The 18120-nt window shown below is 38.0% G+C and overlaps 2 long non-coding RNA genes across 6 annotated transcripts in view; one reads left to right on the top strand and one right to left on the bottom strand.

The window, feature by feature from the left end:
- The window catches only part of LOC135293920 (uncharacterized), a 190021-nt gene that overhangs the window by 76586 nt on the left and 95315 nt on the right, over positions 1-18120 (top strand). For 2 of the 3 annotated variants that reach the window (XR_010356029.1, XR_010356028.1), the window contains one exon: positions 9628-10190. The exons of the other annotated variant lie outside the window; for it this stretch is intronic. This is a non-coding gene — a long non-coding RNA (uncharacterized LOC135293920). Of the gene's footprint in view, positions 1-9627; positions 10191-18120 lie in introns of those variants that run through there. 3 annotated transcript variants of the gene reach the window in all.
- The window catches only part of LOC135293923 (uncharacterized), a 49321-nt gene that overhangs the window by 25149 nt on the left and 6052 nt on the right, over positions 1-18120 (bottom strand). For all 3 annotated transcript variants that reach the window (XR_010356035.1, XR_010356034.1, XR_010356036.1), the window contains exon 3: positions 5512-5615. This is a non-coding gene — a long non-coding RNA (uncharacterized LOC135293923). The remainder of the gene's footprint in view (positions 1-5511; positions 5616-18120) is intronic.

Raw genomic sequence — 18120 nt, 5'->3', positions numbered from 1 at the left:
TGGCTCTCAAGTTAACAAAAACAATTAACTAGCATATGCACTCAAAAGTAGCTTTTGTTCACTGGTACAGAACCAGAGCCATTTTCAGACTACCAGGAACATGTGCAACTACATAAGCTGTACAATTATAAAGATGTTCTTAGGAAAGTAATATCTGAAGAGTAACAAAGCTCATAGTTTATTCGACCTGCATATAAAACCGTTGAAGTATAATACATTTATCACATTAAAAATGCATCATTAAAATTTAAAAGCAGGTGCAGTTACTCAATAAGCTAATGGTATAGTCTGAAGACTCCACTCAAGATTGTACTGTTGAATCCCCATTGGGATAAAACAGAGAGAAAAACAGAGGGAAGGAATTGGAGTGACCTTGCACCAAGGTGTTAGTGCCTGATCCTATGTTTCTGGTAGACTGTGGTTGAGCTCCACTCTGAGGATCTTTAAAGCACTGCATTTTCTCTGCTGTGAGTGGATGCATGCTACAAGTGAGCACGAAAAAAAGCAACAGCCAAACTCTACAGAGAGGTGCCTGTGGATGACTCTGCATGACAATAAGCCAAAGGTAGTCTGATGAAGGAAAAGAATTAATACATATAAACAGGAAAATAATAAAAATTGAATCAAGTGACAATTTCCCCCAACATTTTGAAGAACACATATAATCATAAAAAGAATTTGTATGATTCCTGGAGAAAGTGAATAAGTGAGGGGATTTCCACTTTACATAGTACAGAAATTAGTGTTCTTCTCAAAGAAGCAGCTGCATTTTCAAGAAGATCTGTCTTGTTTAAGAGCTCCAAGACAAATTTATTTCGTTTAACTAGAAGTTTAAATTCAAAATCCATTCTAATTTTGTAAAACAATTATTTGGCTTCACAGATATAAGATTCTTGTCAGATGGAACACATCAGAACTCCTTTTAGCCAGGGGTTTGCACTGTGGAAGCATGTATATAGATCACAGCTAGTTTGGTTGGGAGCTTTATATCTCCGCTGTTTGAAGTCTAGGATATTCTCCTTTGTTCTGAATTTAATCTGAAAAGAAATTGGTCTTGTTCAAATCACTTCATGGTGTAAGTGGATTCGTGCACTTTAAGTGGGGAAACTGTGGGATCCACCTCCAAACTGCAGCATGAGGACAGTGCTATGTAACCAAGACACTTAACTTCAGTAGGAACCACGGTTGGGTGAGCTCCCATTGCAGGCAAAACTTAAGTGGGTTGATGTAGATGATTGTAAAATATTTCTTGCCTTGAACCTGAGAAATATTAAGAGTTTCTCTGTTCATGTCATAGTTTTGAATGAAAGAAGAGTAGATCTGGACTGGAGGGACAGAAATGACACAAACTGGTAGTGGTAGGCTATGTGCCAGGCAGCCACATTCTTTTCAGGAAAAGAGAGCTGAAAGACTATGTTGACTTAAAAACTGCGTTCCAGTTTAGCCTGTGTTCAAAGTATTTGCATCTAAATGCCCATGTGTTTTTGAGGTCTGCTTCATTTAGGATACAACTGCAAGGATGTAGGCCACATAGTACCAGGTAACATTCATGGGTTTATTCACAGATAAAGTTTATAAATAATCACATAATCATTTAGATTGAAAATGAACAGTAAGATCATCAAATCCAACCAGTAACACAGCACTTCCAAGTCCACCTCTAAACCATGTCCATAACAAGTCTGCCACTCAGCCATGTTTGTAAGTGCCACATCTACATGGTTTTTAAATGCCTCCAGAGTCATATCTCTGGAGGGGCAGCCTTTTCTATTGCTTTACTGCCCTTTCCATGAAGAAATGTTTCCCAGTACCTCATTAAACTTCTTCTGGAATGCTGAAGCCATTTCCACTTTTCCTATCACTTATAACTTGGGAGAAGAGACTGACCCCCAACTTGCTGCAACTTCCAGTGGTTGTAGAGAGTGGTAAAATCTCCAGTTCTCATGGCTCATGTTCACCTGGCTGTCAACCAGCACCTGCTGGTCCTTTTCCACCAGGCTTTTTCCAAACACTCATCCCTCAGTCTGTAGAACTGCATGAGGTTTTTGTGACCCAAGGGCAGGACTGAGCATTTGGCCTTGCTGCACCTCATACAATTGGCCTTGGCCCATGGATCCAGCCTGTCCCTCTGCACAACCTTCCTACCCTCCCCAGATCAACACTTCCCCCCAAGTTGGTGCTGTCTGCAAACTGACTGAAGATGCACTCCATCTCCTTTTCCAGATCATTGACAAAAATGTTCACCCCCAATACTGAGTCCTGGCAAACCCCACTTGTGACCAGCCACCAGCTGCATTCTATTCACCACAGCTCCCTGGCCTTGGCTATCCAGCCAGTTTTTTACCCAGAAAAGGGTACACCTGTCCAAGCCATGAGTGCCCAGGTTGTCCAGGAGAGTGCTCTGGGAAAAGGTGTCAAAATCTTTAGCAAAACCTGGGTAGGCAACACCCTACAGCTTTTCCCTCAGCCACTACACCTTTCCCCCAGCTTTTCCTTCTCCTTCTAAGACAAGTTCACCTTGTCATAGAAGGAGAGTAGCCAGTCAAATAGGACCTGCTTTTCATGAACATGGGCTGGCTGGACCCAATGTCCTGGTTGTTCTGTACATACCATGTGATGGCACTCAAGATGAGCTGCTCTGTGACCTTCCACGGCACTAAGATTGAACTGGTCTGTTATTCCCTGCATCTCTTCAGGCTCTTCTTGGAGATGTACATCACATTTTGCGGACTTCCAGTAAAATGGGACGTCCCCAGTTAGGCAGAACTTCTGGTAAATGATTGAAAGTGACTTGGTGAGCACTTAGATCAGTTCCCTTATTACCCTTGGGTGGATCTCCTCTGGCTTCATAGACTTGTGTGGGTCTGTGTGCTGTAGCAGTTTGCTGACTATTTTGCGTTGGATTCTGTAAACTTCATTCTGCTCCCTATCCCTGTCTTCCAACTCAGTGGGCTGGGAACCCAAGAACAACTGGTCTGACTAATAGTAAAGACTGAAGTAAAGAAGGTGTTAAATGCCTCAGCCTTTTCCTCACCCTTTGTCATTATGTCTCCTCCTGAATCCACTAAAGAATGAAGAGCCTCTTCAGCCCTCCTTTTGTTGCTCACTTCTTTATAGAAATGTTTTTTAAATGTTTTTTATGTCAGTAACCAGATTAAGTTCTAGCTGGACTTCAGATGTTTTAATTTTCTCTCTACATAATTTCACAACACCTTCATAGTCCTCCTGAGTGACCTGCCCCTTCTTCCAAAGTTCATAAACTCTCCTTTTTTTTTTTTTTCTTTTTTTTTTTTTCTGAGTTCCAGACAAAACTTTCTGTTTAGCCAGGTCAGTGTTCTTCCTTACTGGCTGATCTTTCAGCACATGGGTATGGCCTGCTCCTGCACTTTTAAGATTTCCTTATTGAAGAATGTTCAGCTTTCCTGGACTGCTTTGTTCAGTACTGCCTTCTAAAAGACTCTATCTACCAGATCCCTAAACTGGCTAAAGTCCACTCACTGTAAGTGGCAGTTCTACTGACCCCCTTCCTCACATCACCCAGCAGTTCTTCTCTGTTTGCAAACATCAGATCCAGTCGGCGCCCTCCCTTGTTGGCTTATTCACCAGCTGTGTCAGGAAGTTATCTTCCACACACTTCAGGAACCTCCTAATGAAGTGGCCAGGTCTAAAAAGAACTAAGAAATGTATTTATCTTTTGTTCATTTTTTCAGTTGGTATCTGATAAAAATAAAGAAAAATAAATGCCACTGTTGTCAAAAAGGAAGTGAAGAGGAAAGAAGTAAAAATAAAGAATTCTAAAATATTGCTTCGATCCTTCTGCAGATTATTGGGCATTTTGTCAGTGAACAATAAAATTTTATGACCCCCCAATATTGGCTCAAAAAGCTTTGCAATGTCTGTAAGGCATTACAAAACGTGAAAGTTTTATGAAACATCAAACTCCCACAGCTTCCAGACACACTTAAATAGTGGGGCATTGCAGTGGAAGTCAGAAGCCTCTGTAGGAAATGTGCAAGGAGCTTTTGACAAAAAGCAGCACAGCACCATTCACTGGGTGATGGGAAAATGTGTGTCCCTCTCCTGCCTCCTCTGAAACAGCTGTCCTCTGTGAGAGATTAAGGGTTTTTTGGGTCCTGTTTCTTCAAACATGCCTAAACAGGAATATGCAGAAGTAGCAAATTAAGTGCAGAAATACATTATTCATGTATATGTATGTATTTATCACAGAAATTGTCTCCTTCACTGAGCAAAGCTTTGTCTTGGAATTGATATGGATATATACTTTCTGAATGTAGGCCACACAGCATCAGCTTATGTTGCTTACAGCACCACCTCACAGTGTAAAGAGACAAAAATGAGGCAAGGTGTCACAGACTCAAATCGTACTGCTGAAAAGCGGCACTCTAAATGCTGCTTAACTGAAACATAACCTGAAGGCCTGCAAAGAAAAAACATTTTTGAGGTGTAATTTCCTTAAACATAGTTGGCACATGTGCCCCAAACATGAAAATATCTGAGGTATACACTCCTGAAGTATACATAGCCTTATGGTGCATTGATGCATATGCTCATTCTCCATAGAAAAGTACTATGCAAGCTTCAAACTAAATGATGCAATGCATCTGAATATCTCAATAAACTTACACTTTTAAAAGAATACAGTTAACATATCTAGAAGCAGATGAATTCCCAGTATAATTAGAAGTTCAGGAAGATCACTATGATTCAATATGTTACACGTTCCTTGAATTTCTCTGGCAAAGTACATTGAAAATTGGCCCAGAGCTCATTATCAGTTTGGAGGATGAAACTGTCATTCATTTTCTGCTGATCAAACAAGGAAACTTAGTTTGGTATGCTCTTAAGTTTTCTATCAACATAAATGAAATAGTTAATTTTTCAGTATTTATTGTTCATTATTCACTAAGGAAAATTATCTGTTTTATAATTTATCGTTGATGTTCTATTTATGTACCGTGAGTGGTTGTCATAGTTTGTTTTTCATCTTTCAAAAATTAAAGATGAACTAGTTCTTTTGTTGTTATTCACAAATGAAAGAAATGAAAACTTGTTCTTCAGGTTTTAAATCTATAACTTTGCACTGACAATATATTCCTCTAGAGAGAAGTCACCTTCATTGTGAACTTTACCCAGTTCCTAGTTTATTGGTTAATATATTAAATAGTATATTTAGGGGAACACTACATACTGTTTGATCCAGAAAATTTGCATTATTTTATTAATATATTTTCAATAATGTTGCATATTCAACAGGTTTTAAACATTTTCATCAATACTTCTCCAATGTAGAAGCAAACGCTTACAGATAGATACCTTTATTCCCAACTCAGTTTTTTTAACTGCTGCTCCTTTTGACTTTTGAGTCTTCTCCTTACAACAGTTAGTTATGAAAAAAAAAACAAAAACAAAAAAAACCAAACCAAAACCACCAGGTGTTCAAATTCATAAATTTCACAGTGTGTACAGAAAAAAGCTGATGAATATTCTTACCACAAGCTCATGTCCATATGTTTAAACACTCTCCAACAACAGAACTTTCTGTGTGGGAAGTTCAAGTTTGAGAATAGTGTCTTCTATGGATGACTTTGCAGTGCCTATTCAGGGGCATAAGCATACATAGGGAAATTCTCAGTGTCTTAAATTATAGATTGTCCACAAAAAGTTGGCAGACATGACAGAGAAAGTGCAAAAGACCACATTCTTTCTGACCAGAAAGGATACTCTGACGAACGGAAAAGGCACCATCTACAGCTATCATTAGGGAATAAAATCTTTCCTCTTGTATTCAAAACAGATTATATAGAGTACTTTGTCTAGAAACTGCACTTCGACTTCCTCAACTGTACTGAAGAACAGTTTTGGAATGGTGTGCGAAGTTTTCAGGTGTTTAAAAAAGCCCCACATACACCTGAGTTCAGTGAGGAACAAAGATGCCAAGATCAGCTGTGAATGTCTTCCAGTGACCCACTTTAAATGCATGCAAGCTCTAAACTGCATCATGCCTGTCTTATGTGCAGACATTACAATCACTGAATCCCAAGGGTAAGGTCAGCTGTGTCCATGATCATGCTTGCTACAGCCCAACTGTCTAATAACCTGTAGTGTAACAGGGGAATGTCAAGACAGGAGAGCTGGAGTGGATCCATGTCTGAATTCCTGTAGGAAAAATTACTGGGAGATTCCATGTAATAAGAAGCCAGCCCATGTGCTTGTGTGGCTCCCTGATGTCTCAAATCACTTTTCCATTGATGAGGTGTGAGACTGGGCAGTGATTGACAAGCACTTGGAGTAACAAATGGTATTTTGAGAATAGCATTGAGAGAATGATTTAGAAGTGTTTGACGTTATATTTAAGTATGCTTGATAACTGGTGATAACAATTGGTGATAACATTACCAACATGTCTCTTTTCTTTAAGCACTCAAGATGTATAGGAGTTAGGCATGTAAGTGACTTGTTTCAGGAAATACAGACAAAAGTGGACGTCTCAAGCAGAAAGTGAGTTGGCCCCACAGGGAAAAACAATCTGTTAAGAATAAGAACCCAAAACTCTTGGCAGGCAGCCCAGACCCATATCTTTTCTTAGATAAAATTCTTCACAATGTACAACTAAAGGGAATGTTAAAGGAAATGAAAAACCTGGATTGTGATCCTAAAGCTTTTTATTTGAGTTCCCAACTAATTGCTTACAGACATTGTAGTAACAAGTCAGGGCATTTACCTGTGTTCCAGTAAACAGTACAAGAGTCACAAGAATAGCATATTCATTAGTCTCTGGGGTAGTAAAATACTATTATCTTCAATTTCAGTGTGTACAGTGTAATTTATAAAACAATTGTGTAGTACAGACACAAGAATAATTTTGGAAGGCGTAGAATTCCTTCTTGAAAAATCACAGTATTAACTCCCCTGTGCTTGAGGAACTGGTTTGACTGGGTGTACAGAAGATATTTCACAACATGGATATTTTAAAAAGTAAGTTTAAAAGCTCAAGGACATAAAATTCCATACCACAAGTGTCAAATGAGTTTTAGAATGTCACAACACAAGTTCCAGAGTGAACTCAGCACAAATTCGGTGAATACACCAGTAGCAGGGTGATGTTTCCCATAAAAATAATTGGCAACAAATGCATCCTAGCAGGTCTCACAATCCCCATGCAACACAAGGCACTATTTGGATTTGAAGTATTGTGTAGTAACTAGGGCACACCCTGTGTATTTATCTGAGATTTCTACACTTACTCACACAATAGATTTTTCTGTGCATAATTATTCAGTATTATTTACTTCAAGGGTGGCTTTTCCTTAGCTTTCAAACAGTTTTAGGTGGATTACATATTAATAATACTCCAAAATATACTATCTCCTCCAAAGGGATGCAGTTACAAACTGTAATGAAATAGACTTACAGGCTGTATTCAGCCCCAGTGGGCTGAACATGGATTCTCCTGTCCCATTTTACAGTTAAACAATGACTAGACTCCCTGTTAATGAGGTTTTGAAACTCTTTATTTTGCTTTCAAAGTAGTTGGCATTCTACAAATTTATAGTTTTGATAATTACTATAGGCTTTTTGTATTGAAAAATATATTTTCACAGTTAAGGGATTTGTATTTCATGCATGTAAATTAATCAGTGGTAATATATTCTGCAGTTCAATTTTGATAAATACTGTCTGTAGTGGGTTTTAAACAACAGACAAAGAAGTAAATATCCTAAGTAATTTTTATGTTTATTTTAATCTGCATCATAGATATAAATTTCTAATAAAACTACTGGTAACATCCAGTTCTACAAGTGAGAGAATCTGGTGTACTTACTAACTCCTGTTTCTAAAACTCTGGAGATGAGAAGTGAGGGAGCAAGAGTACACCTGAAATTTAAGTTGCTCTTTTGCAAATAACTGCTACTCAGATACACTCTTTTGTTTCAGTTGGAGCTTTGTAATGTTTTTGTACTTATAGTGACAACTAAAGACAAATCATTGCTTCTGTTATATAAATGGGGAATTTAGGCAAAGAGAGGAATAGAGGGATTTGTTCAAGGTCACACGAGCACTCTAAAATAATGCCTGAAAATGAATTTTTCTACTCCCAAGCTAACAAGTTATTAATCATATTTCCTCTCAGTGTGGTATTATACTCCAATTTGAATTTGGGGGGGGAAGGGGGGAGGTTTATAGACTGTTTTTGCTATTTGTAGCTGAAAGCATGTAGAAGGATGGAAAGGAAAGGGAGGAAGATGTTAAAAATGAGAAAAAGGTCTTCTCTTACTGCTAGAGTGAAAAAAGTGCTATAAACAAGTTTCATTTCATAATACAGAGAACGCAGAGCTATCTCATGGCACAAAGTTTCTGTATGCAACAGAAAAATATTAATGCCCATTCTCTCAACGATGATATCAATGTGTTTACTAACTTGTATGAGGCAAATTTCCTTTCAGCCTGGCATTTAGTTATTAGTGTCAGTCTAACTATATCAGTGATCCACGTTCAAAACAAGGAAGTAAGTTATTGAAAAAGATAACATGATTACTACCTAATAATGAGGTATCTAAACACAGCAGGGCACTTGAGAACTTGTGGGTGTAAATTCACTGAGAAGAGGGGGCAGACCTGTGTTCATTACGTACCCGGTCCCTCCCTTCACAGGAATGAGGCACCATCACCAGGCTGACACATGGGCACAGTGGTCCCAAAACCTAAACCCCTTTATTCTTCAGAGAATCCAAAGTTTAATCAAAGCACACACAAACTTTCCTTGTGGTACTCAGTGACGTATTTGCAACAAATATCTGGGAAACTTTGGATTTGGGAGGAGGAGAAAAGATGTGCAGCCTGGCACATTAAATATTTGAATATATTTGTCTTTCCTTTGTCCCCTTACCTTACATATGTCATTTGTTTTCTGACAATGTGAACTTTATTTGAGGTCTTGTCAAGCCCTGCCTGTGTTTTTACAGAGAGAGAACCATGTGGACACAAATGGGGCCTGTGGATGATTCTCAAGGGGTTGAGAGGGAGACTGTTTCTCCTCTTTTCCTTAGAGGAGAAACTACAGCAATATACTTCAAGTTTGGTTTAGTGATTTAGAGCTAACTTCTGTATTTGAAGAACAAGAGGGAAAAAATTGAAAGAAAAATAATTTAGTTCAGTTCTATGAATAACTGGGCACTTATAATTTAACAGCCCAGTTCTGATCCGAATAAAACAGCAATTCCCTTGAAGTTGGTGAAATGGTGCTGGATTTACCTCAGGGCAGAATTTGGCCCCCTGTTAGTGATCCAGCTATTAATAGATTTGCATTGAGAAAAATCACTGAATAAAATAATTACCTGTCTTGTCAGTGGAACTGTTCTTTTTTTTTTTTTTTTTAAATGTCCTACATAAAATCCTTAGACCAAAATTCAAAGGGATGTAGAATAAATTAATTAATTGGGGAATTAATTGGGCCATGTTGCCTTTTTTAAAACTAAGCTGTGTTTTAGTTATATTTTGTTATGTGCCCAAAGGCTCCTGGGCATGGATGGCCTATAAATACAAATGGATAACAGATCATTAAGAATAAAGCTGCCACAAAATAGTTTCTCTGTTTTCTCCATACAGGTGTGAGAGCAATAACAGTGGAGTGGTAGTGAGGAAACAGCTGGGGCTGTGAGAAGATGCTATGCAGAAGATTGTTTTGCCAACAGAACTGATTATGTTTCAATGCACTGTACTTTCCCACCTCCTCCTCCTTCAGCCTCCTCCCCAGTCCTTCACTGACTTTTCATCTTTGCTCATGGTTGGCAGCATAAGGTAGCTCCCATTTCCGTCCTGCTGACACTCTGATGTGATTCCTGCAGGAGCTGATCTCAGGCAGCTCCTCCTTTCAGGTTCTTCTCTCAGGCCTGAAACCCTCCCTGTCTACTTTGTTCAACCTCAGCTCTACCACACCCGCAAGTGCTGTGTAGAGCACAACCCCATAGATCTGCAAGCCCCATCTTTATTTTTCATGCTTCCATCTCTTTTTTTCAGCTATATGTTTTATTGATTTTTCAGGCAGTATGAAAATATATCTTACATTAAAAAAAAAATACTTTAAAAGAATCTTCTGACTTTACCAATTCTTGATGTAAAAACCCACCTGGCATTTTGACAGCAAATGATTAAAAGCCTTTCTCAGTATTTTACAAGCAAATATGAATTTTAACAAGATAACTAAACTTACAGAAATGAAATATTCTATTGTTGTCTAATGCTAAACTAGCTGTCAAGTTTGAGACACTTGCAGTTAGTGTTAGGAATGATTAGAATGAAGATATGTTAAAAAGAAATACAGGCCAGGTTTTGCTCATGTGTTGCAGATATAAAATTCAGATTTATAGAGTCTTTGGATGACACCAGCAATAAAGTGGTGATTTTGTTCTGGGGTTTTACATTCTGCTCCACAGATTAGTATATATCATGTGCCTACATTTTTGTTTTAAACCTACCAGTTCTCAAAATACTTTCAAGTTAAGGTATGAGAGAACTTTGTTAAGAATGGGTTGTCAGGAGTGCTGGAATGATTAATTGAAAAAATGATTTTTTGCAAACTTACAAGGAGAGATGGTGAGAGAAAAAGCAGGCTTGAAGTGCTAGTGGAGAGAAAGGCAGAGAGGTCAGGAACCCAAACAGCTTTCTGCTGAAGATGTGGGAAAGGAGTGAGAGGGACTGACCACTGTTTAAAACTGAATACAAAATGAATAACACTAATGATCGAATGTAAGATCTGGATGAACTGTCTGAGGTGCACTGAAATGGTAAAACACAGGTGAGACCTCTTCACCTAAACACAGGGAACAATGACAGAATATGGCTCAAATAGCACTGATATTCTTCCCTCACAATTGCTACATTTTCTGTGCTTTCTAATCACTGTGAAGAATACTGGCATCCTATCTGTCAGTCAGGCCCATAATCCCAATGTCACTGATGGCTAAGGCATCATTCCATCACAACCTTCAAGCAAAGCCTTCAAGTCTAGCAGTTCCTTGTTGTGTGGTATCTCAGCATGCACATCTTCCATTCCTGTGGAAGGAGTGGCTGAGGGAACTGCTGTTGTATAATCTGGAGAAAAGCAGTCTCAGGGAAGACCTTATCACTCCCTACAATTACCTGAAAGAAGGTTGTAGCAACACACAGGTCAATCTCTTTTCCCAGGTAACAAATGACAGGACAAGAGGAAATAGCTCAAGTTGTGCCAGGGGAAGCCTAGATGTCATATTAGAAAAAAAATTATTCACTGAAAGAGTGGCCAAGCATTGGAACAGAGTATCCAGGGAAGTGGCAGAGTCCCCATCCCTTGGCGGTATTTAAAAGATGTGTAGCTGTAGCATTAAATATGAATTAGTAGTGGACTTGGCAGCGCTGGGTTAATAGTGGGACACAGTGACCAGTTGGACACAATGTTCTTAGAGGTCTTTTCCAACCTAAAAATTCTATGATCCTACACCAGAACCTACTTCTAAACCTACCAGAAGACAGATTGTTCTCAGGATGTGTTAACTTTTCTGTAGTGCTCTTTTAGTACCGCTTCTCTAATTTTGGTGCTGTCTTTTTGGCTTATGAATAGCCCTGTCTCAATGTGAAAAAAGAGTGATGTGGGCTGGAAGTTTACTTAGATTCATCAATATTAAAGTGGGATTTTACAATGGTTTGATTGAACTAAAGATTGCAAACAGATAGTCAGCACTTACAACTCTATCTATGTTAGTTGTGATTGCTCTGAATGCACCTTTTTACCATGTGATGTTTTGAATCATGTGGTTTTGTATATGTTTCATATTCAAATGCCAGTCTTGAACAATCAAAGAAGTTTGGGGATACACATTGCATTTCCCAAGTTTTGACACTAGTATGTAAGACAAAGTTTTGAATTCACTTTTTCCTTTAAACTTAGTTTTTCTGCACAGTCATATAAGCTTATCTTCCCAGCCAAGTTCAAATGAAAAGCTCTGAGTAAAACATTGTTCCGTGTGCATGGATATGGCAGAATGACCTCATCTATGAAGGTCAATGTGTTCTCTTTGTGAGCATGGAAAATCCACCTCTATATGTATGACCAAAGATATATAAACACCTTAATATATTAGACTTTTAGTTTTTCTTGTGTGGCATTGGAATTCCCATCATGAAGACAGCACAATGGAGAGATTCGGTGCTGAATGAGTGCATGGCTTAAGTACACAGAAGTCGGAGAGAGGAAGGTTTAACCCATATAAGCAAGTAAAGTCTTAGCCAACTCCACCAACATTGTTCATGGACTTGTATTCAAAGTACCTCTAAAAGTTAGGCTGATGTAAAATCTGAGGAAAATTCACAAATTTTACCCTAAGAACAGCTAGAATCATGTATCTCCCCACAGCACCCTCCCGCAACATTACTTCTCTGGCTCTAACTTGGGAGCTACTAATACTATCCTGAATCAAAGGAGGCCAAAATGAAAGAGAAAAACAGAGAACAAGGATATCAAATGTCTCAGTGCTCTTGTCTTTGTTGGAGTGTTTATATCAGCTATTAATATGTATTTCTCTATAAAACCTGTGATTTTTTTCTGTCTGGGAAAGAGTAAGACCTGTGTAAGAAGAATGTGAGGCAGTCTTCCGACTAGGTTTAAATTCACAATTAGCTTAATTTTAATTTATAAAATTCCTTTGAGAAACTAAAATTTAATATGAGAAGGTGTGTATAATGTTACTATTATAAAGAAAATCAGACATTGCTTTGGTATCCTGTAAGACAGGTTTTTGAATTAAGCAAAATGCATGCAATAAAAATGTAACCAAAATGATTAGCATAAGTAACTGAAAAAATCTGATTATAAGAAGGCAAAGTAGTTTAACACATGACCACATTCATAAGTGTGAAATATTATAATTCTATTGTCTATTCTTTCTCTGAAAAGTTAGCTCCTTCAGGAATGTCTTAATGAATAATAAAACTGACTTGATTTTCCCACTGTAGTCAACTTTGCTGTCAGGCTATTAATGATTCATAATGACTGTATGTTTAATAGTTTTATGCCAGATAAAAGCCGTCCAACAGAAGCAAGTAGCCAGTGTCACTTCTGCAGCTACTCTCTTGATATTTTCAGTATTATTGGTAAAAACAATCTCTAAAAATGCAGAACAGCTGAGTTACAGTGGGAAAATGCTTTTAAATCACCCAATAACATCAGTGCTGAAGCCATATAAAATTCTTTATTACATTACCTCTGCTGTAGAAGAAAACACAGAGGACAAGATTGCATGAGGTTCATAAAAAATAGCATATTTTCCTGTTCATATCATTTCATACTCTTGTATATTTTATTTTCATAATGCAGTGATTTGGATAACACAACTAGCCAATGCTTAAATGAGAATAAAATGTGTACTCTGAGAATAGCTGAGAAGAATAACACTCAAATCAGTTCTGCAAAAGATGATAAACACCCAGACTGCTCTGAAACTGCAGGAGTTTATCTACTGTATATGTAAATGTTTTTCTTTTCTTTGAGGAAAGCCTTTGCAAGAACAATGTCCTTTAACAAAGGTCTAAAAATGCATGTGAAAACCAAACATAATAACACTTTTATTCTGCCACTTATTAACTGAACAACAGGCCTTACAACAATTAGATATGAATATTGCAAACTGAATTTAATATTAAGCTGTCTTTGAAATGCCACTTTGCAGCAGGTTTTCAAATGCTTAAAGCACAGCAGGAGGCTAACTCCATCTTCAAATATTAAATCAAAACCTTTTTTTAACCTGATAAATCTTTCTGAAGGCAAGTTCTCCTATTCAAGAGAGAATTATTAAACTATCAGGAAAGGAAACTAAACCTCGCAGCCTATTCTTGGCATATGGTGTGTACCCACAATGATTAAAAACAATAATGAAAAGGATTAATAACATCTTAGAATAGTGTCTGAGAACATTCTTAACCAAACACAGGGTATAAACTGCTAATAAGCCCAGTGAATTGGAAACAGCACATACTCAAACATGCTCCCCCTTTCTCAGCTAGAAATCTCATGTTAAATACAAGTCAGTTAGAAATGTTTCCTACAGCCAGTTATGTGCTATTGAAAAGACCAAAGATCTCTAGAAAATGGTAAATGCAAGGACATCTCACTGAAGAACACCATAGGAGAATCACATTCTGTGCTTGAATACCTGCTCCTAATAGCAGCAGGAACTGTATGCAGTCTTGATATATTTGGCCCATATTAGTGACAGAAACCACACATTAAGCCATATAAAACAATACATCTCACAGAATCCACTTTTTAATGTCCCAAGTGAAAAAAGCTTCCCTTGGAAGATAGCCCAACAGTGACAGTTGGCAGGAAATACACCTGGTTATTTTGCCTGCATTTATCTACTATTTTTCTCTTCAGCTTTAGCTCAGTTGTGCCAGGACTTGCATCAGACAATTCTTTTCTGGCCCTGACAGTTCCAGGGCATTTTCAAGGCATTTTCAAGGTGTTACGCTCTTCCCTTAAACATTGCTACGTAAGTTTTCACATTTAGCTTACTAATTCCCACCCCCTCCACCCAATGTCAACAATTTCTTGTTTCCTCATTACTTTGGCGCTTTCCAAACTGCAGTCCTGATAATGAGATATCCAGGGAGGAATGCAGTACTGTGGCTGGGATCACACAGAGTCCTAGTGGAAAGGACTACTACTCTCTTACTCTGTGGTGAGGTGCTTTATTCCAAAATGGATGGCATTTTTTTTGCTGCTGCTTCACACCACAGGTCAATTTCCCATTTAGTAATGCTTTCTTCACCCCACATAAATCCTTTCAGATTCTGTGTGGTATTGGTATTTCAGATTATTTTGTTTGTTAACTCACACCAGCTCAGCATGTAACTGACTTTGCTGTTTTCTATCCTAATCTCTTTGGGATGCCTTTTATTGCTCTTCTATCTTTGTAATTAATCCTCTCATTCAATTTACTATCCTCCAAATTATTAAAGTAAAGGTGAGATAGAAGACTGAACCTAAACCCTGCTGATATTCTTTAGGATGCTTCCTCATATGGGGAAAAAAATTACATCAATTAGTTGTCACATATGTAATTTTCATGTCACTCATTCACATGATAAAGGCCCTGGCTGAAAATATTTTCATGCTGGCTTTTTTTGTATATGAAACCAAAATTTGCATGTATTTCATCTACTGTTCTCTTTTTTTTTTTTTTTCCCTTTGGATTATTTCCACAGCACCACAATATTTCTCTGTGATTACTCTGCATGTGTGACCTCAAGCAACTGCCATAATGGTTTCCAAATTAGGAAGCAGGCAGGCACATGTCCTGGAGGAGGGCAGCAGGCTCTGGATTTGCCTCTCAGCTGGTATCTGCCTCCTCCCATGTGAGATGGTGCCAACTAAGAGGTTTTTGTTTTGTTTCAGAGAAGTTTTTTGTGCAGGGAGGCTCAGTCTCAGCTGCACTGCTGTGCTTTTGGTGGCCACATCCTGGGCCACCCTGCTGTGAGGTTGTGTGAGGCCTTCTCCATGTCTGCTTCAAATTTTAAGCTCACCTGCTTGATTTCAGACTGGAATAGAAAAGGCTCCAACAGCCAGCTGGAGAAGCTAGGAATAACAGCAACATGTTTTATATCCCAGGTCACACTGAATGAATAGCAAGACACAATTCAGCTAATTTTCACGTGATAGAGTTCTTTTGAGAGTAGGGTCTAAGAGCTCTCAGGATTCTAGGAGAGGTATAATATGCTCAGGAATTATGGCTACACTTGAGGTTCATATACACTAATATAGAGTCATGCAATGCCTGTGCCCCAATAGTATTTGGAATTTATAAAATTCAGCGATCTGCTTTCACTCCCACTGTCAGTGCTAACAGGAATATCTGGCTGTAAAGACATTTAATCCCTTCTCATTACAGTATTGCATGCTTATGGATAAGTACAGGGGCTAGTAGGATGTATCCTTCCCTCAAGTACCCGCTACTTTCTCCATAAAGTTATTAGCATGTCCCATCATAATACCTATTGCAAGCACTTTGCATCAGTTTTGGGATTCCCTGACTCATATAAACATATTGCATGTATTGTTTTCACCTCTCCTTTTTATGTTATTAATGTCCTGGACAGTCTCTCAAGAGCTAAGCTTGCAGTTTTAAGTTCTTTGTCTCCTTTTGTGTGGTGATCTGCAGCAGGAGTTCATTCTAATTATTTCTTTTATGTATTTATTAATTGCTAATAACTTTATGCACAAAAAGTTGCTGTCACAGCAGTCTTCCAACCTAAAACTGTGGTATTAGCACTATATTTTGACATATAATGTTACTCTCCAGCATCTTCTTTTTGTCACCTCTCCACTTGAGGGAACACCTGATGTTTTATTTCACTTACAACAATCACTCAAATCAACTGTAGCCACCATTTAGGAATTAATAAATGCATTGAATTTTTCTTGTCTATTTTTTCCCCAATGTCTCTAAGCACTCAAGTTCATTGATACTTTGCATGTTTCAATGTATTTCCATCTTCCTCTGCTGTGTGTGTGTATTATGATTCCTTGTAAAATTCAGATTTCATTTTAAGAGTACCATGCCGTTTCTTCCTACAATCAAACCAAGCAAAAGCAAAGCAAACCAAATAAAAGAACATTCTCAGAAACCTCAGATTTGAATGAGTTTATTATTTACTTATTTGCTTAAATTAAAGCCTAAATAAAGCAAGCAAGTTTCTTACTCCTCCGTAAATATTTTGCTGACCTTTTATAGTCTTTAGTGCTGATCTATCTTCTTACCTACTCCTAATATGGGAAGGAAATCATGCTATCATTAGGATTAGTCTATTTTCAGATCTATTTTAGAATCCCTGAACTTTTTCTCAGTATATTCCATAAAGTAAGGTCAAGTGTGTCTGAGCTGCTCTGGAAATTCCCTGGCATTATTTAGGAAACCTCTCATTTTTATTATAACATCATTAGATGGTTATCTGGAGGTGGATGACACTAACCTTTCCTGCCTGAAGTCCAATTATTTTTTAATATTCTGAAGTGCCAGAAAAAGGATTGAGTATGCATTTTCTCTTCTAGTGTTTCTTGGGGATTCTATTGCCTAACAAGGTTGTCTCAATGCCATTACCTTTTCAAGGGAAAAATACCTATTGGAGTAAATACCTTTAAAATACTCTGTATGTGATCTCTTCATTTCCCTTTTCTGGATCTCCCATCTCTTATTTCTTGACTCACTACCTGTCTTAATACCCTTTGGTCCTCATCATTCCATTTTCCTGATTTGCCTGCCTTCATTCTTCAGCAGTCATGTAAGTCTCTAAACCACTGCCTCAAAGGAAACCAAATAACAGATACAAGTGAGGTTGACATTAATGTAATTGAACTCATCAAAAAGGTAGATGTTTACCCTAGGTGAACTGTTTTAACTTCCTCTGTTGTCAACCCAGAGAGAATGGTATTTCCAGCCTGTGATATGATTCATACAAATTTCTAAACAAGGTGGAGTAAATAATCTTATGAGGAGATTTGCTCTGGATGTGTCCAGTTCTTTCCATCACATTTGGGAATGGATACTGACTACCTACTTGCCTCCCATACAGACTGCTGAATTGAGAAGAGAAACTTTTTTACTTCCCATGTTCCCTAAAAACTGAAATCAGCCATCCTACTGTATCAAGACACATACATGCTCTCTCGTGCCTTTGAAATCAACTGTCTTGATAAAGGTTTTAAAAAAAGGTACACACTAGAGGTGCTATCTGCCAGATGAACATCAGCACTCATTAATTCACCTTTGGAGTTCTCATTATTTTCCTCACTTCTAATACCCACTCCCTGTCTCCTGGAACTAGGACATCTGGCAATAAAGTGGGAATGTTAAATCCAGAGTAACACACTGAGTGAACCAAACTAGTATAGGAATAAACTTTTTTTTAAAAAATAAATCTCAGCTACTGTGTTTTGTGTCATTTGTGGTTATGGTATGACCTAGTTTTAGAGCATGTGAACCCACAGTTCCTAAGGAGTTTAGTATTTGGTAACTGTTAGCTGTGATGGATTTGACACAAGCACCAGTGGTGGAATTTGCCTGATTGGGA

The sequence above is a fragment of the Passer domesticus genome, chromosome 2 (genome assembly GCF_036417665.1).
Source record: "Passer domesticus isolate bPasDom1 chromosome 2, bPasDom1.hap1, whole genome shotgun sequence".
NCBI lineage: Eukaryota > Metazoa > Chordata > Aves > Passeriformes > Passeridae > Passer > Passer domesticus.
The sequence above is the reverse complement of the archived record's forward strand: the minus strand, read 5'-3'. Positions and strand labels throughout refer to the sequence as shown.